This window comes from Euprymna scolopes, chromosome 23, assembly GCF_053919585.1.
Source record: "Euprymna scolopes isolate OS-2025 chromosome 23, ASM5391958v1, whole genome shotgun sequence".
NCBI lineage: Eukaryota > Metazoa > Mollusca > Cephalopoda > Sepiida > Sepiolidae > Euprymna > Euprymna scolopes.
Window position 1 is genome coordinate 73,543,381 of NC_136504.1, and position 21,045 is coordinate 73,564,425.

A 21,045-nucleotide genomic window follows, 5' to 3' on the forward strand; every position below is an offset into this window, starting at 1 on the left:
CATTGCCGCTTCAGATAGCCCGTATCAGACCGCCTTAGACTCCTACCCGGAGTTAACCAACTTAAATTTTGTGGTGAGCAAACCCACGCACACCACAAAACACCACATCGAGACCACAGGTGCTCCTGTTTTCTCACGCCCTCGCCGCCTCCCTGCTGATAAACTTAAGGCAGCGAAGGCAGAATAAGAATAATACGCTCCTCGTCCAGTCCATGGGCTTCCCCTTTGCATATGGTCCCGAAACGAGATGGAGGTTGGCGTCCAACTGGGGACTACCGACGACTCAATGCCATGACGGTACCTGATCGTTACCCAATCCCACATATACAAGATTTTGCTTCCTCACTGCATGGTTGTAAGACCTTCTCCAAACTAGACCTAGTTAAGGCTTACCATCAGATTCCAGTGAATCCGGCCGACATACCTAAGACTACGGTAACAACTCCATTTGGAGCATTTGAATTCTTAGCTATGAACTACATAGACGACATCCTCGTGGCAAGTGCCTCACCTGAGGAACATGTCACTCACCTCCGCCTACTATTCGAACGGTTTCAGCAATACCAGGTGAGGATTAACCCTGGTAAATGCGTTTTCGGTGCTTCGTCACTAGTTTTCCTGGGCCACATTATCAGCCCAGACGGTATACCTCCATTACCGGAAAAGGTGAAGGCTCTGCAAGACCTTCAACCACCCACTTCACTTCGCCAACTAAGGCACTTCCTTGGTCTGTTGAACTACTACAGACGCTTTATCCCACACTGTGCGAATCTTCTAGCTCCTCTTTCCGACCTGTTACGTAACAGGAAGAAGAAAAATGAGCAGATCTCACGTAATGAGGCCCAGCTAAAAGCTTTCAATGAAGTGAAAACAAAACTAGCGACAACATCTCTACTTGTACATCCTGTACCCGATGCACAGTTTTCACTGGTCGTTGACGCATCAGGCACAGCTGTAGGTGCAGTGTTGCAACAGCAGCACCAACAACAGTTACAACCTCTCGCATACTTTTCGAGACAGCTGAAACCGGCAGAACAACATTACATCATGTTTGGCCGTGAACTCCTGGCAATGTACCTCACACTGAAACATTTCCAACATTCACTCAAGGGCCGTCAATTTGTGATCTACACTGATCACCGTCCGCTTACATACGCACTTCGTTCTAAGCCGGACAAATATTCTCCCTGTGAAACACGCCACTTGGATTTTGTTTCGCAATTGACCAGCGATATCTGACATATCTCAGGTGAGCAGAATGCTGCGGCAGATGCTTTGTCCCGCCTTCCCATTAATTCTGTCCTCACCATTGGATATCGACTTACAGCAGATGGCCTTAGACCAGCCAAGTCTGGACATGTTGGATCCGTCGTCACCTGAATTTGCAACTTGCAAATTCGCATACCTGCCCATGCCTACCTAGGACATGCAGATTATTTGTGACACCTCAACGAATTCACCTCGACCATTCGTTCCATTGATTCATCGTAGAGTTGTTTTTGACACCCTACACAATTTGGCACACCCCGGATGCAGAGCCACAGTGAAGCTGATTACAGCTAGATTTTTCTGGCCAAATATGAGGTGTCATATCACTGCCTGGACACGTTCCTGTGTATCCTGCCAAAAGTCAAAGGTGCACAAGCATATCCGTGCACCCCTTGGAACATTCACCACCCCAGACGCTCGGTTTAGCCATGTGAACATCGACCTGGTTGGACCTTGGCCGGTCAGTCAGGGATTCACTTATCTCCTGACCTGTATAGACCGTTTCACATGGTGGCCTGAAGCCATTCCCCTCACAGACATTTCGGCTGAGTCCGTAGCGCGAGCCCTTATATCAGGCTGGATATTGCGTTACAGAGTTCCCACCACCATCACCACTGATTGTGGTGTACAGTTTGAATCCCACCTCTTCCAGGAACTCTCCAGGATTCTAGGGATCCAACATATTCATACTACAAGCTATCACCCTGCTTCTAACGGGATGATTGAACGCTTCCATTGCCAATTGAAAGCAGCATTACATGCTTACCCTGACCAACAGCGATGGAGCGAATATGTACCGGTTGTCCTTCTTGGCTGTCATGCCTCAATCAAAGAGGACTTGGGATATTCTGCAGCCGAACTAGTCTATGGAGCACCTCTATCATTGCTGACTCCGATAGAAGATACAACTGACTCAGTAGTCAACAGACTACGAGCCTATCTCAGTAAGCTACCACCAATGCACCCTAGGAAACAGACCATAAAATCTTTGGTCCCGAAGAACATATCAACATGGACCCACATGTTCCTTAGAAAGGATACAATAAAAGCTCCCCTAACTCCACCCTATACTAGTCCTTATCGCATGCTTTCACGCACTGATAAAACTTTTATCCTCAACATTAGTGGTAAAGAAGAGACAGTTTCCATAGATAGGGCAAAAAGAGCCTTTCTGGGAACATTAATACATGAACCACACATTCCTCCAACATACACACAGCATCATCATACACCTGAGGTAAATGCTCCATGTGAGAACAGTTATGTGACCACTACACGTAGTGGCCGACGGGTACATTGGCCAAAGAAACTATGCAAAACTGTATATTTCTGTTAAAAAAGAAACTTTTCTTTCTCTCCTTTCCTCAAAAAAGAACGTTTTATATATAAAAAAAAGAATATTCCCAAACTTTTTACAGAAAACTAAGAACATTTTTTTTTCTTCGTAAAAACAAAAAAATAACATGAATAAATTGACATTTTTTTAATTTTTTTGCTATTCATTCTGCTACCTTTTTCTCTGTCGGCTTTCAGCTTAAGCAGGGAGTGATGTAGCAGAAACAAATAGAACTCTTTTCTTGTGCGTCAGTGCCTCCCCTAACTGTGCGATATGGCACATACTGACTAATCAGAGGCATAGAGCAGGGATCTTCCTTACCCCCTTAAGGAACTATAACTGTTTCCGTCCCGGACAAGAAAAACTCTTCCCTTTTTTTCCAGCGAGACGTCAAGGAGAGCGGACCTGTTTCCTCACTCTCTCTCTGCCTACATCGGTATCGACAGTCCCCACTTGGGAATAACTACCGGGCAAAGGCAGACGAGTTCTATCCCAGCTATATCTAAATGGCATCTCGCCTTACTTCAATAAACCTTTTCCTTGCAAGTTTTATGAAGTCGTTTGTTCGTTTATTCAGTAGCTTGTGTTGAAATATTTATTTTATTAGGGAGTGCCTGAAAAGCATTAACTCAACTCCCTAAAAATTCAAAAAAATCCGAAAATGGCACTGTTTTGTAGAGAAATATCTCCTCTTTAATAACCTGTTAGGGTCATGTGACGAGCATGCACAAAAGCGCACAAAAAGTATGAGTTGTGCATGTCTATATCGGGGAGCGAACCTGGGACCGTTAAATTACAAAGAAAAACGTTTGTGAGCGATACTTGCATTACCGCAACAATTGGGTTCGCCGATGACTATAAAAAGTCAAGCCGAAACAAAGATTGTGAGTCATTTCTTTTTTTTTTTTCATCGGTCAACAGCTGAAAAGAACTTGCTTGTGAAGAGTGCTACGTTTGCGAGAAGACAAAAGTCGAAAGAACTGATTCGTTCAAATTTGAAAAGAATTTCTGCCGTGTATATCGCTTAACACAAATTACTTAGCTTTCTCCGGGAAACAAGCTATCTCGGCTATTATGGCTTTCGATCTAAAACTTATACCTATATTTAATGGCAGTGAATCTGGACAGTCAATAGTGGAGTGATTGGAGAAAGCTGAACTAATATGTCAGCTAAGTGGCGTAAAGTGCATTGAATGTGTAATTCCAATGCGTTTGTCAGGCGGCACCTATGCAGTGTACCAGCAATTAAGTGAGGAAAAGTGGGCCGATTTTGGGTGTATAAAGAAAATCCTATACACAGCGTTTGCATGGAAGCAGTTCGCAGCTTGTTATCTCTAACCAGGTGAAACAGTCGACGTCTTTTTGGCGGAGCTGCGCAGGCTAGCAGTCCGGTTTGGCGGTATATCGGATCAATACTTGCAATGTGCATTTATTGCTGGTTTGCTGGAACATGCTGAAACCTTGTTGCGGGCATCATCCCAGTTGATAACTTGGATCTATCTCATGTGTTGGCGCGTGCTCATGCTATTTTAATGACTAACCCGACAGCTCCAGAGAAAGCTGCATTAGCTGCACGATCGACGCCAGTTAACCCCAAGAAGACAGATACTTCACGGAGGTGTTACAAGTGTAATGGACTGAATCATAGGGCAAGCAATTGCCTGTTGGATAGTGCAACAGGAGGAGATGTCAGGGTCAGACCTCGAAATCCTATCACATTTTATCAATGTCAGCGGCAAGGGCACATTGCTTGATTTTGTCCAGGAAACGAGCAAGGGGGCGAGAAGTGAACGCCAATCTCACCCCCCAAACTGGTATAAATGGCGCCTTGCCAATTGTCACAATTCTCATCAATGGACTACCACGCACAGCTCTCGTGGATACTGGATGCACACAGTCACTGGTCCGCAAGTCACGTTGCAAGGATTGGACGAGGAAAGTAACCCCAGTGCTCACAGCAGATGGAAGTACACTAAACTGCTGTGGAGTAGTAGCATAGACATCCTAGTTGTGGATGGATATTTTGCCCTAGAAATTATCCCCACCTACATTACTGGCATTTGATTTATTGCTTAAACTGGACGCAATCAAGCGACTGGAATGAGTAGCTATGTCTAGTGCAGGAGAGGTGACCTTTCCACATTTTAGCAAGGCCAATTTTGCTGCTATCATTATTACTGAACCTGACTTCTCTGCCAAATATGACCAAGATACTCAGAAGTGGACTACATCATGGAAGTTGGCTGGCGACCAACCTCCACTTACATTGAGAAATAGACTTGCAGAGTATCCAGTGCTAACACCAATTCGTGATGAATACAATCGGGAATTGCAGGTGTGGATTGATAATGGTTGGTTACTGCCATATCCCGAGGATGAACTTGCCCCTCCAAAAGGTCTAATCCCTCTCATGGCTGCTGTGCAGGAGAATAAACAGAAAGTGCGTCCCATTATGGATTAACGGCTAAATAGCTAAATGAGTATGTGGATGTGCATTCTGCCAACGCGGATGTTTGCTTACAAAAATTGAGGGAATGGCGACAACAGGGATCAAACGTTGCAGTGCTGGACCTACACTGAGCCTATTTGCAAGTTGACAAATCTCTGTGGCTGTTCCAAACAGTAAAAATTAAGGGACAGCGATATTGTCTTACCCGCCTCAGATTCGGGCTGAACGTTGCCCCTCTAATATGCAGGCCATTGTTAATACCGTCCTCAGTCAGGATAAGAATATAAATGAGGCTACGCTCTCATATATTGATGACATTTTTGTGAATGGAAAGCATATGTTCGGCAATCCGTGTAAAGGAACATTTGGAGAAGTTTGGCCTGGAAAGCAAGACCTCAGAACGGTTGAGACTGGGCTCACGTGTGTTGGGATTACGTGTCCGAGAGGAGAACGGAAAATTGTTATGGCGGCGTGGCAGTGACCTTCCGACAGTACCTAATAGACTTACTCGCCGAATTGTGTTTTCAGTGTGCGAGAAACTGACTGGTCATTTCCCAGTGTGTGGCTGGTTGTGTGTCGCCACAGCATTTGTGAAACGATGGCCGAATATGATCACAACTGGATGGGATGACGAAGTGCGAGACCCTATTCTAGCATGGATGATCAAAGACATTTGTTTGAGAGTATCCCAGGAAGGAAAAAGGTGACTGGTGCATCTGTCGAGAAGAAGTCACAGTATGGGTGGATGCCAGTTCTATTGCTGCAGGCGTGGTTGTGGAAAGCAACGGTTCTGTGGCGGAGGATGCAAGCTGGCTTCGCGCAGTGCATGAGGACAATTCATCAGTCCAGTGGACATCCCGGTGTGAAAAGGACATGTAAAGTTGGTCGATCCAACAATAACTGAAACTTAAGTGCGATCGGTGGTTGGGGATTGTAAAGAATGCCAATCCATAGATCCAGCTCCGGTGCATTGGAAGCCAGGTAGGCTTAACGTCATGGACACTTGGAGTAGGGTTGCTATGGATATAACCCATTTCAGTACTCAGGTGTACTTGACATTGATAGATTGTGGTTCCAGCCGTTTTGCCATTTGGAGGCAGTTGTACCGACAGGATTTGGCTTGCTTGTGAAGAGTGCTACGTTTGCGAGAAGACAGAAGTCGAAAGAACTGATTCGTTCAACTTTGAAAATAATTTCTGGCGTATATATCGCTTAACACAAATTACTCAGCTTTCTCCTCCCTCGTGCTGCGACATAAATCAAGGAGCGCCACTAATAAAAGTGAATGTACTTACACATCGAGATTTACAACTTAATGCCAAGTGACCATATCAGTATCATCATGAAAATCGACTGTCAGCACTAATGTAAACAAACAACTTGTTTCACTATGGATTTTTTTTTGTTTATTTAAAAGTTATAGAAAGTTATTGTCTAAAATAATATTTTTAGTGCAACAATAGGTGTATCAGAAAGTGGCCATTAAAATTGATGATCAGAACTTTAATAATTCAACTTACTATTTTTCGAAGCTTATAACTACTTGAAAAATGTAATTCAAACCCTATTTTTTTTTTTTCAATTAAAGGAGCAAAGAACAAAATTTAAAAAAATAACATGCAATATTTGTTTTTTTAAAGCGGTTTTCTTTAAAACATATATAAAGAAAATCAACATATTTTGACTTGCTTATAAATATATGTATATATATAAATGCCAAAAAATCACTTACTTAAAAAAATATACTATTAAATGGGTAGTTCCATTCTTCATTGTTAAGAATTTATCCATATTTATATTTTAAATTCCATGTATTTTTTAAATAAAAGGATTTTTTAAAGCGAGGATCGTAGAAAATCGCATTTTCGTAACGTGTTTGCGGCAAACTTAAAGAGCTGCTGCTAATATGAAATTTATCAAATATGGATTCGTCCAAGTGACATAAATAATGTCTTTTTTTTATTGCGTGTGTTAACCAAAATTAGTATTTTTTGTCCTCTGTAGTTAAAAAGAAACGCACATTCACTTATAAGTTTTTCCCCTAAAACAAAAAATCCAGTTCATCGATTTTTATTTTTTAATTCTTTTAATGAAATACACAAGTTTTTGATTGATATATTTTAATACTTCTTTATCGACTGAATTTTTATTTTTTTTTAATATCTAAAAAAAGAAAACATTGAATGAAATAGAAAGATTTGCCGTCAACGTCTGGTATTTACTTGATGATTTACGCATAACATGAGCTTTCATTAAAAAAAAACAAAAAAAAAACATGATTTTTTAAGAAAGAAAAGGTTTTACACTTTAGACTTTACAGGTAAATTTCCAAAAAACTATTCTTTTTTTTTTGTTTTAAATCAGAATATTTTCTTTATTGATCTTTTATCTTCAATTTGGTACATAAATTAATTATTAAAATTTTAATAGACATTTCAAAATGGGGTGGGGTGAATTTGAAAAAAAAAAAAAACAGTTGTCTAAAATATTATATTGGTTTATCAGAAAGAGCATAAAATTTCACATTGACCCTGAAAATATCGTAAAAATTGAACCAATAGAAAAAAATTGATAGATTTTTAAAGTTTAAAAATTGAAAAATATTTAACTTGTAAAATTCAATTTACGTTATAAAATGGCTGCATGAAGGCACGCCGGCATTTTGTAAACACTGTTTTTTAAAAAATAAAAAATAATATTTCTATTTTTTAAACAACTTTAATAGTTTATTTTGGAAGAATTTAGGAAAACTCGTCCCCGGAAAACTCGTCCCCGGAAAACTCGTCCCCTTTTGCTAGGTAGGAAAACTGGCCCCTTATTGAATAAATATCGATTGAAAACACATTTTATGACCGTTCTTGAAGAAGATATTGTCTTTAAAAGAGAATACACATCCCATAATATTTTTATAAAATATTTTTACTTGTTTATTGTTGTTTTAAAAAAATGAAATTAATTTTTCTAAGTTTTAATTTTCTACCTAGCTTTGAAAGTTTTAGGTCTTTCAACTTATTTTAAAGAGTTTATTTAGTTAAAAAAAAAAAAAAAAATAAGTAATGTCGAGTATGTGTCCGACATAAGAGGATAACGTCTTAGGAGGATAATTGCTCAAAAATAGAAAATTAAAGAAAATATTAAGGTAGATATAGTTTTATAATTTGTATATTTTTAGGTAAATGCACATCACATATTTTTACATGTTTATTGTTTTAAAAAAATTAAATTGATTTTTCTAAGTTTTCGTTTTCTACCTAGCTTTGTGAGTTTTTTTTTTAATTTATTTAAGAAATAACAGGTAATGTCAGACTCGACATTACTTAGTAAATAATTTTTAACAAAAAATATCCGAAAATTAAAGAAAATACTGAGGTAGATATAGTTTTAAAACGAGCCTCCTCCACCTCCAAAAGAAAATAAATTTGTATATTTTTAAGTACTGCACAAGTGCCCCCGAAATGACTTTTAAACGATACCCTCTCTTTCCTGTATAATTAGGAGGGAAGGACTTCACTCATAAGGGAAAGACAACAAGACACAGTAGTTAGCCTCGATAAGCGACGTACATATGTACCTTTATTGGGTCCGCCATGACAGTTCCTTTTTCTCTCTCCTTCCTGGAGAGCTCGGGTTAAGGGTACATAACTCAGTGTTATGTTTACATGTTATTTTTATTTATTTATTTTTTTTATTATCATTATTATTATTACCACTATTATTATTATTATCATCCAAGCTGGAAGTCCTTAAATCTAGACGGTAATCGTCTGTTACGGATAGGTCTAGACCTAGCTTCAGATCTTTCATTCTGCCCTGTATCTGTCATTTTCAGGGGTTCATTCTTTATTTGAGTACCTGGTGTGGAAGGTGGGGTTGGTGTTATTTGTATTTGAGGGTGTTGTTAGCTGTCTGGGCGTACTGGGTTTGAGTTTGTAGGTGACTGTGGGGAATGGATCCTGATTCTGTTTGGTAGGTCATCTGGTAGGGTGTCATCATGAGCCAGGTTGCGGCTATCCGTGCTTATTTTGCGAAGGTAACGGCAGTTTCGGAGTGTGGTTCTTCTGCTGCCATCAACTAATACACGGTATTGTCTGTGGGGAAGAGTTTCAACAATCGTGCCGGTGTTATCCCAGCGCAGTGGTTTGTGTCCATGTTGGTTTTGAATTGACACATGTTCCCCAATTCTTAGTGGATTGAGTTGTTGCCTGTTTTCAGTGTGTTTCATGTTGTTGAAGAAACGCTGGTTAATGGCCCTCTCACGCATGTCGGCGAGTTCCAACCATTCACGGCGAAATTTTGTGGGGTTTGGTAAGTGGTCATTCAGGGGACGAGCGAATAGAAGTTCTGATGGTGACGCACCTATGTCAGGTGGTGGTGTGTTGCGATGGAGTAGCAGTGCTTTTGCCACTTCATCCATATCCAGTGAACCATTGGGGCTAACATTTGTTGTTAATATCCTCTTCATATGCTTGACAGCTGCCTCAGCTCTGCCATTGCTTTGTGGATAATATGCCGACGAGACTCGGAGGGATATGCCCCATGTTTTGAGAAATGTCCTCCACTCATCAGAGTTGTATGGGGTTCCACCATCACAAGCAATTTCCTCCGGCACACCATAATTCACAAAATACCTGCGTAAGATGTTGCATACTGTGGAGATCCTGGCGTCTTGTTGCATTGAAGATACCTCTGTCCAACCTGAATATCTGTCAGCATATATCATATATTTCCGTCCCGCCATGTTGAAAATATCTGTTACTGTTGACTGGAAAGGGTATTCTGGGTGGACAGGCTCCATTGCAGGTTCTTTATGGTTTGATGGGGCAATTTCGTTACAGCGCTTGCACTGATTGCGCTTTTCCTGCAATTGTGCTCCCATACCAGGCAAAAAAAAACGTTGCCTGGCGTTGCTTCTCATACTGTTGACCCCCTGGTGGCCAACATGGAGTTGGTCGATGAGTTCGCAACGTAGGTTTTTTGGAATTAATATGCGGCCTTCCTTGAATACTAGAGACTGAACTGTGTATAGGTCACTTCGCATATTCCAAAACTCTGTAATATTTGGCTGTAGAAGATCCTTGTGTTCAGGGAATCCTTGTTCTATTGTTTCCACGAGGTTCATGTATTGGTGATCCATCGCGGCTTCTTGCTGTATGCGCACCATCTTGATAGGAGATTTTCTTGGTTGTATCGGGATTCTATTCCAGCTTGCAATGCTTCTTCCATGCTATCCAATTCCGCTGCTGCGACCTTGGTGGTATGTGTAGGGATACGGGACATGGCATTTGCTCCACCATTGGTGTCGCCTGGTATTGATATGGCCCTGAACTGGTACATCAGGGTCTGCTCTCTGATATCTAAAATCCTGGGATTTTTTATTTCGTCCAAGCTACGATCATTGAATATCGGCACAAGGGGTTTGTGATCAATAGCAAGTATCAGGTGGGGGCAGCCTAAAACAAACATTTTGCAGCTTTCCAATCCAAACTTTATAGCTAAAGCTTCCCCTTCAATTGGTGCATACCGGTTCTCAGCAGGTCTAGTGAATCGGGATCCAGCATATACAACTTTCCAATGTCCTGGCCCACAACGGTGGTCCATTGTGGACGGGCATGCACAATGTTTTTGGAGTAGGGTAAATCCTATTCCTGTTCGACTCCAGTCTGTAGTCAGACATGTTGGGCGATTTATTTCGAATGTTCAAACGCCATCCCGGATGTTTTCTAGGATTGTTTCCTTGGATTGCTGGAAGAGTTGTTCCAATGTATCGCCCCAGTAAAACCTGCTGTTATGTTTCAGTAGTTCTCTGAAGGGTGACATGATGGGTGCTTGGGCAAACGCATATGAAACTTGGTTAATCAAACCAAAGAAAGATCTAACTCCTGTAATGTTTGTCGGTGATGGGAAGTTTCTGATGCCCTCAAGTAATTTTTGAGATGGTTTGTACCCTGTTAAGCTGATGTCGAAGCCAGCAAACTCTACATTGTCTTTTGCGAATTGGAATTTTTCTGGGTTAAATACTATTCCATTTTCAGCACATAGTATGATGTATCTAACGGTGTGCCAAAAGAATAGTGCCATATCATCATCCCACAAGATAGAGTCGTCCACACAGCAAGCAACACGAGGGAAACCTTCTGTAATGGTGTCGAATCTCTTTGTGTAACCATCATTGGACGCTTGGAAACCTTGGGGGGCTCGCAAATACCTGTATCTGCCCCATTCTGTTATGAAAGTGGTGCCATCCCGTGCCTTTACAGCCAGAGGAACACTGTGATATCCGTTCCAGGCATCCAGAATAGTTTTCTTTTTTCCTGGGAGTATCGTATTGACAAGATTGAATGGGGAGGGTGTGTGGTGTGTTTCTCGTCTTGTCATTGCATTTAAATTTTGGAGGTCGACCGTTCTACGTGGGCTGCCATCTTTTTTGGGCATGGTGATCATTCTCGAACACCATGTCGTTGGTGTCCCTGCTGGCACTGGTTCAATGATGTTCAGTGCTACGTCTGCATCAAGCTGGGATTTGACAGCTTCTTTCCAGTGGTGAGGGACAGGGATTGGTTTGTGAACAGCCTTAGGTTGGTGGTTGTCGAGGAATGTGATAGTAAGCGGTTCTCCGGTCATGGTCTGCAATTTCTGGTGTGTATATGTATTAAATGCACTGCTGGCAAAATAGCATTTGATCCAGCTCTCTATCTCTCCTCGATATTCTGGTGTGGCAGGAAACGGGAGCTTGTCTGGCAGTGGTGGGCATGGTGATCTGTATGGGCATCCGCATGGGGCTAACATTCGGTCAGTTGGTTTGTGGTCTATCTTCGTTGTAGCTACCAGACTATTAATTTGTGCTGGAAAGTCGTCGTTGATAATTTTGAGTTTTTTCAGGGCCGTTTGTGATATATACAGGCCCTTAACCCTTGGGCTGATGTATATCACCTCCGAACATGTTGCCTTACCGAGTGACATCGTGGCAATTAAGGCCCCCTTAATGGGCAGGTTGTCATCATTAACGGCACGTAACCGATGTCTGGTGCGCAGCAGATGTTCAGAAGTGCACCCCAGATTGTTCAATAAGTCCACACCAGCTGTACTTGTCTGAGCTCCTGTGTCTGCCAAAGCGCGCAATTGGACGGGTTGGTGTTTCATATTTATACGTCTGAATCGTCCAAGATGTTGGTGGGCCTTTGTATCTAATGTGATAGTAACATTGAAAAATGGAGGTGGCTCTGGTCGGCTTGGTGTGAACTTGTTGTTGGTCCATGACCCATGCGGGATCCCCTCTTCTTCCTCTAGTCATTTAGGTTGCACAGTCATTGTCGATATGAACGAAGAATCTTCATCTTGGCTGTCATTTGGGTAGTCTCCCATTATGGCATTTGACGATGCTGTGCCATGGCATGTGGTTGAGAAGTGGTTCTCTTTGCCACATTTGTGGCATGATTTGCCCCAAGCGGGGCATTGTCTTCGTCCTTTTGGGTGTGCCTTGTGTCCACAACCTTTGCATTTGCCATTATCATTTTTGGTCTTGTCTGGTGGTGGAAACTTTCTTGATGACGCAGATTTAAATTGGGCCACTTGTGTGATCTCTGCTGGTCGGAAGTGATTTGATGCTCTGGCGGTAGATTCTAGAGTCAAGAGACGTCTAGTTAAGTCATTTAGAGTTGGCAGGGACGTAATCTCTGCTAAAATTTTGCTCTGGTGGGAGGTGTCCCGTAATCCGGCAATGATTTGAGATTTGATCATGTCTTCGGAAAATGACATTGTACATTGCTGGTTGCCACAATTGAAAGCGCAGAGCATCGCTTGTGATTTCAACCGGGAAATAAAGGATGCGATAGTCTCCCCATCACTTTGCCTCATTACAAAGAACTGCTGACGGTATACCTCGGGATGGACGGTTTTCACGGCAACGGATTTAATATATTCCAGCAGCTGCTCCTCTGTAGCATTATGCAGGGCATCCGGACCAATAAAATTGAATAACATCTCATTGACAGATGAATTGCATGCAGATCGTAACTCATTCCGGATTTCTGTGGGGTCGTTAAGTTGTGTCATCTCCTTATAACGAAGCCATGCATCCTTAAAAATGATCCATTTATTGTCTGACGAGTCAGGTTCTATTACTGGTCGCTCGGACTTCACCCATGAATGGCGCGACAATGGGGTGGGGGCGTGTTGCCCGGTGGGCAGAAGGCGTGCCATGAGGTTCGTCATCTGTTCTTGCATGGTGAGTTGTTGTTGTTGCATTTGTAACATGAAAGAAATTGGGTCGATTTCGGCATGTTTTGGTGAAGCTTCGTTTGGGTTAGACATATTTGTGTTTAACTAGAGTGTCAAAAAGTATTGAATATGTATACTGACTGGATATTAAAAACAAAACAAACAAAGAAACGAAAAAAGTTTACCATGTGGTGAGGGTGCGTCCTTCATCGTTCATACGTATTTTCATGTTTTATTTTTAGGATGGGTCGTTGTATTTTTCCTTTGTTTCGTTATTTTTGTTTTTATCCGACTCCTGACACCATGTATAATTATGAGGGAAGGACTTCACTCATAAGGGAAAGACAACAAGACACAGTAGTTAGCCTCGATAAGCGACGTACATGTGTACCTTTATTGGGTCCGCCATGACAGTCCTTTTTCTCTCTCCTCCCTGGAGAGCTCGGGTTAAGGGTACATAACTCAGTGTTATGTTTACAAATACCATAATAGCCCCAACCAAAAACAATTGTTTTTAAGGAGGTGTTGGTGTCGCTGAGAACGAATCTGATATTCAAAACCGTCGCAAATTTACTGTTTGCATGGTATTAACACCTAAACCCTGGGACAACGCGCGACGCATAAACAAATTTACATTAGGTCAACCTCCACACTTTTCTTTAAAGTGATGACAAGATGTTAATGCGTTTATTATCCAGTGTATTGCGTGTTGTTTTCACTGGTCGCCATGTGTTGTTTTTGCGCGTGCGCACACATGGCGACCAGTGTAAACAACACGCACGCATTAATATTAGGAAAAGTACTTGGCGACGACCAATGTAAATTTGTGTATGCTACCGCGCGCTCGTGCGTAGTCCAAGCGTTCAGGGGTTAATACCATGCAAACAGTAAATTTACACGGGGTTGAATATCAGACTCGTTGTCAGCGACCCCAAAACCCCTAAGAAAACAAATTTTATTTACCGAAAAAAAACCCAAAACAAAACGAAAAAACAAACAAAAGTAAACACTACTGTGTCTTTTTTTTAACATATTCATAACAAGTATTGATTAGTTAAAAATGAATACACGCTTATTATTATTATTATTATTATTGACGCGATAATCTCGTTTCGCTTAAATGTGCGTTCCGTTCCATTTTCATTTTTTACATTCGTTCACAGGCTCACACACAGCCGCTATCTTGTGGACATTTCAAGTAAACCTTGCCAAATATAAAAAAATATTTCATAAAGTGATATATTTTTATAAGTATTATAATATAATACTAAAAACGAACAATAATAATAAGCGTGTATTAATTTTTAACTAATCTATACTTGTTATGAATATGTTAAAAAAAAAGACACAGTAGTGTTTACTTTTGTTTGTTTTTTCGTTTTTTTTTTGTTTTTTTTTGGTAAATAAAATTTGTTTTCTTAGGGGTTTTGGGGTCGCTGACAACGAGTCTGATATTCAACCCCGTGTAAATTTACCGTGTGCATGGTATTAACCCCTGAACGCTTGGACTACGCACGAGCGCGCGGTAGCATACACAAATTTACATTGGTCGTCGCTCGTCGACAAGTACTTTTCCTAATATTAATGCGTGCGTGTTGTTTCGTGGCCTTCGTTTTAAGACGGTCTTGGTTGATTACACTGGTCGCCATGTGTGCGCACGCAAAAACAACACATGGCAACCAGTGAAAACAACACGCAATACACTGGATAATAAACGCATTAATATCAGGAAAAGTACTTGTCATCACTTTAAAGAAAAGTGTGAGGTTGACCTAATGTAAATTCGTTTATGCGCTTGCGCGTTGTCCCAGGGTTTAGGTGTTAATACCATGCAAACAGTAAATTTGCGACGGGCTTGAATATCAGATTCGTTGTCAGCGACCCCAACACCTCCTTAAAAAACAACTGTTTTTTGAGAGGTTGGGGATCTACTATTAAAAATTAAACTAGCGTACAAATAAACAAATAGTTTTCTTCAATTTTAAGGTGACAGTTTCAGTTATCCAACATTATAATATTGTGATAAAAGTTTCAGAAAAAACATTAAAAGGGATTATCTAGCTGTTAGTCACCTAGGGCATCCCTACAGGTGAATGCCGACGCGGCAACAATTGCTTATTGTTTTGGGCATAAGAATTAAAAAAACAAAAAACAAAACGATTCTATTTTTTTTTATTTTATGCAGATTTACAGTATTAAAAAAAAAATGTTTTCCAAAAAAAAAAAAAAAACACTGCTGATAAAATTCTATTTGAAAAAAAAAAAAAAAAACGAAAATAAAGGAGATTTTTTCTTTTTTTTTTTTAAAATTTTTTTTACATAGACATAACCACTTATCAAGGCCCAGAGACCACTCCGGGAATAAGGGTTAAGAGTGTACAGTAATCAATTGGACAATATAGTAATCGTCAGTAATGGAAATTCGGTAAATTTGTTAACAAATAGAATGGCTCATCAAGAACTTGTTTACGTTGGACTTGAAGACAACCATATTGTAGTCAGCTGGAAAGCAGGAAAACGGAAGACGATTCCACAGGCGTGCAATTCTAAGAAAGAAGCTTTGTTCATGGAATCTACGTTTAGGTTTAGGCACAAATAAAGAGTGGGGGGAATTATTGATAGTGTTTTCAGCTAGACGAGTGTTTCTTGTGAAAGTTTGGCGAGGGGGACCATAGATTGAAGCTCAGTCGAACACTTTCCATGAAAATAACGATACAGCAGAGACAAACTTGCAATATCTCTTCTGTGAGATAGAGGTTACAGTTAAGAGAAAAGGACATCTCCCACGAGGCCACGAAGTCTATTTTGAACTCTATCAAGGCAGGACAAGTCCTTTCTAGCTGCTCCTGTGGCAACAGTATTCCATCCTTGAACGTATCTGGCTCTTACATAGATAGAGAATTGCATCAGCAGTGAGATATCTACTGGATCGATAGAAGGATCCCACCATTTTTCCAGCAGCCTTGGCAACAGATTTGGTGTACGAGTTCCATTTAAGATCAGCAGTAAAGGTCAAGTCCAGAAGCTTGTCAAAACTTGAGGCCTCCCCAAGACGAGAGCCATTCATTTCAATTGATGCCAGATGGGGATCAGAATGTTGATGATGTAAAGATAGAAGTTTGATTTTAGATGCATTAAAAGTAACCAGCCACTCCTTTCTCCATTGTACAACGTGATCAAGATCAGAGGAGAGAGAATCGGAGAGAACTTGGTCGTTTACTGTCTTAGATGTGCTACCATAGATGGTAGTGTCATCAGCAAAAATGTCTACGAATGATGTAAGGATGTGATTTGGAAGATCATTATTAATGTAGATCAGGAAAAGAGTTGGGCCCAGGATGGACCCCTGAGGGTCTCCAGCATTAATACTGTGAGCTTCTGATTTTTGCCCATCAACTACTACTCTTATGAACCTATCAGAGAGAAATGATTTAATAATTGAGAAGACTATAAGAGAAGTTTTTACTTTTTTTATTTCATTATTTTCTTTCGGTAATTATGCAGAGATTTAACATGAAATTTAAATTTATTGTATTTTTTTGTTTATTAAATCATCATGCGAAAGTACAGCCTAATTGAATTAAAAAAATATAAACGGAAAAATAAAAACAAATATTTCTGTGTTATTTCATTTCATTTTTTCTGTATGTTTTCTTTATTAAATGGTTACGTGAAACTTAGACTAGTCGAAAAAATAAACAACGACCAAAAGAAAAGGTAAATATGTCGTTTAATACCATAATAGCCCCAACCAAAAACAATTGTTTTTTAAGGAGGTTTTGGGGTCGCTGACAACGAATCTGATATTCAAGCCCGTCGCAAATTTACTGTTTGCATGGTATTAACACCTAAACCCTGGGACAACGCGCAAGCGCATAAACGAATTTACATTAGGTCAACCTCCACACTTTTCTTTAAAGTGATGACAAGTACTTTTCCTGATATTAATGCGTTTATTATCCAGTGTATTGCGTGTTGTTTTCACTGGTCGCCATGTGTTGTTTTTGCGTGCGCGAAAACAACACATGGCGACCAGTGAAAACAACACGCACGCATTAATATTAGGAAAAGTAAATGTCGACGAGCAATGTAAATTTGTGTATGCTACCGCGCGCTCGTTCGTAGTCCAAGCGTTCAGGGGTTAATACCATGCAAACGGTAAATTTACAACGGGGTTGAATACCAGACTCGTTGTCAGCGACCCCAAAAAAACCCTTAAGAAAACTAATTTTATTTACTAAAAAAGACAAAAGTAAACACTACTGTGTCTTTTTTTTTTTTTTTTAACATATTCATAACAAGTATAGATTAGTTAAAAAATTAATACACGCTTATTATTATTGACGAGATAATAAGCTCGTTTCGCTTAAATGTGCGTTCCGTTCCATTTTTTACATTCGTTCACAGCCGCTATCTTGTGGACATCTCAAGTCAACCTTGCCAAATATAAATAAATATGGTCGACCTAGACGAGAGGATCCAAAATGGCCGACCAGGACTGAGATATGACACGTGACCGGATGTAAAGGAAGAAATATCTCATGTATTTAATTTAAGCCGTCGTTTCGTATCTTACAACATATACAACAAATAAATGTTAAATAATAATGAAACCTTACCAAAACAAAACGAAGTAAAAAAAAAATAAAAAAAAATATCTGACAATTCATCGGCTCTAGCTGAAATAATTTATTAAGGAAACAACGGCTCGAGCTTATACTAATTAATAGCAACTTACACTAATTATTAGCAAAAGAAAAACAATTCTCCTTTCATTAGGCGATTACATGTAAACAACTGGAAAATGGAAAAAAATAAAACGATCACACATTTGGGATTAGATCACATTTTAAGGACATGTAACCAGTTTTGTTTGTTTTAAATCTTGCCCATATGAATGTCTATCGTGAAATGTGTTAAAAGAAAAAAAAAAAAAAAAAAAACACGCCCGTTCCTGATAATAACCCTAAGTCTGGGTGATAATACAAAAAATAATTATTTAAAAATTTTAACAAAATGCATAAAAGTGAATTGCCATGAATTTTCAACTTATTACTTTTTATTTTCAGGAAGAATTGTGTTTCTATTTGCTACCATTGACCAAATTTAAATAAGTTCTTTTGCATTGTTATAAATAATATATTTGTTCATATGTGCCTTTTATACAATGTCATTTTACTCCATTTGAAAATGTTCCATTAATTATTGTAAATACATTCAATTCTACAGACTTGCGATTCTGCATCTTTCATGTATATATAAACAAATCAGAAAAACTGAACTTTTTGGACAAGTTATATTTCTGTTACCTTTCTACCACATTTACCTCTGCTCTGACAGTCTATTCACATGAACTATCACAAACATTTATGTTCATAGCTGTGTTTTAATTCAATATTCGTTTTATTCTTGTTTTGATGTTTTTTATATTTTCTAAAAATAAACTGAATGAGTTCAACCTTATTTATGTAAAAGCCCAACTCACTTCTTCATTCTCTCATGATTTTTGTGTTTGTCGTTATATCCAATCTGTGATAGTAATTAATGAAAAGTATTTTGAACACATTTTTCAGCTATATTGAAGATGTTGACTCTCAAATGTTTGTGTTTTTCCTCTGTTTTATTTTCTTAATGCAAAGTCCTTCTTTATGAAATTGAAACCGTAGCCTCTTTGATATATTTTTAAGGGAATTAAAAAATATATTTATTTATAAATTCACACTGTGAAACATAAGTCTATATATTTTTAAATCGTACTGGAGGATGTTAAAGAAAAATAACATGTGAAAATGTTATATTTAAATAATTTAAGTTAATAATCTTGTATATCTCCTTTCGCAGATGAAATTCTGGTTATATGCCCTTAAAATGCTATCATGTTAAAATGGGTGATCACTTTATGTTTATATCTGAGACTGATCTCTCACTCTAAATTCGAAAATACACAGGTTTTTCTAAGATATACAAACGTAATTGTTTAAAAAAGTAGATCTATTCGTTGGGGGGGGGGGCCTCTAAAGTTCTCATTTACAAATTTACCAACTTTTCCTTAAATTATTTAATATTAAAATAATACTAAATATTCTTCAATGATTTCTTGTATAATATTTAACATATCTAAACTGTATAATTTATTGTAATGATATTAAAAACCATTCCCTGTTAAATTAAAACCGAAAATATGCTAGGAGGGGGAGCATATTTTTCAGTTTCAATTTCGTAGGTAACATCTTTGTCAATAAAAATACTACAAAACTAATATAGTAAAAAAATACAGCCAATATAGGAGTTAAAAACTTCAATATAGTCAATTTTTCTTTAATTTTCAATTTGGCTTTTTTTTTGGCTTTTTTTTACTAATAGCAACTTACACTAATTATTAGCAAAAGAAAAACACAATTCTCCTTTCATTCAGTTTTTAAGATATGCATTTTTTGTCCCTAATCTGCATTCTAAACTATTTGGGGGGGGGGGTCACAAATATAACTGAACACAATAAAAGAAATTACTTTTCAATAAATTGATTATTGCATTCACTTTTATGCATTTTGTTAAAATTTTTAAATAATTATTTTTTGTATTATCACCCAGACTTAGGGTTATTATCAGGAACGGACGTGTTTTTTTTTTTTTTTTTTTTTAGGGGGGGGGGTAATAGGAGAATAGGCGACTAAAACCGGTGTTAGTTGAAAATCGTTAACTAATGTAAAACTGTTTCGCTTCCCAGACCGGACTTCTTGTTTTTAGTTTCATTTCGCTAGCAACCATGTTTTTACTGTGTATTAATGAATATTAGTTTGAAATAGGTTAAAATAAAAACAACAAAACAGTATAAACATTGTTAATGACCGTTTAGATACAAAAATAAAGCAAAAAAGTTTACTGATGTCGGCCCACCCACTGTTACGAATTTGATATTAGGAATATGTAAGCGAGAAAAAAGCTAAAGTAGAATCAGGAAGACAGCAGCTTAGAACCCATTTTTAGATTGAATTATATTTTAAAAGCAGTTTTCTTTAAATAAAATGCAAATTTAATCAAGAATTATTTATTTCTGTAAAATACATAACTTCAAATCAAGGTTTTCACCTAACACCGGTACGGCTGCACTTAAAGTCGCCTATACTTCTCAATTACCACATTTTGTTTTCGAGTGATTTTTTATAGGGAGAAAAAAATCCCGTGTCGAAAGTTGGTTCGTGTGTGTCATCTTTTAGTAGCAGTGGCTGCCGTCATCATCAATCATCAAGTGTACACGCACGTGGAGGGAGAGGGAGGAAGGGGAGAGAACTTTAGCAAAGAAATAAACGCCTTTACATAAGTTACTGCAAAAGCCGAAAGAATAAATTAGGTTAACTCATAATTTGCTCTGCGGAAAAGTGAAAGCATTAGAAAAAAAAAAAAAAAAAAAAAAATGTTTAGTTGACGTGGAATGTAAGCAGAGGTAAGTATAAAAAAGAATTAAATAATTACATATTTGATGTCATAAATTATTGTGGCCTTTTTCGGCCTTTCTTTTCTTTGCTGAAACCAATGTAGATTTATGATTTTCTTTGAATTCAAGTAATGATTTATTTGACAAAATGCCCGTTTTTATCAAACCTCTTTTCTGAGTGTATTTTTTAAGTACAAAGTACAATGCATTGTCGCATTACTAATCGCAACAGTAACACCTAATTATTCCCTTAAACGTGATTTTATTTCTTTAAAACAACAAAATCGAACCAAACTTTTGTTTTTACAAATAAACTTTCTTTCCTTCGGTTACAACATA

At 38.6% G+C, this 21,045-nt stretch overlaps 2 protein-coding genes across 3 annotated transcripts in view; one reads left to right on the forward strand and one right to left on the reverse strand.

The window, feature by feature from the left end:
* Window positions 1–20,901, reverse strand: part of LOC145246005 (uncharacterized) — a 200,439-nt gene extending 179,538 nt beyond the window's left edge. The window contains exon 1 of the mRNA XM_080107808.1: window positions 20,745–20,901. The gene's annotated coding sequence lies outside the window, so the exon portion shown is untranslated. The remainder of the gene's footprint in view (window positions 1–20,744) is intronic.
* The window catches only part of LOC145246007 (uncharacterized), a 124,381-nt gene continuing 123,296 nt past the window's right edge, over window positions 19,961–21,045 (forward strand). For both annotated transcript variants that reach the window (XM_080107811.1, XM_080107812.1), the window contains exon 1: window positions 19,961–20,715. The gene's annotated coding sequence lies outside the window, so the exon portion shown is untranslated. The remainder of the gene's footprint in view (window positions 20,716–21,045) is intronic.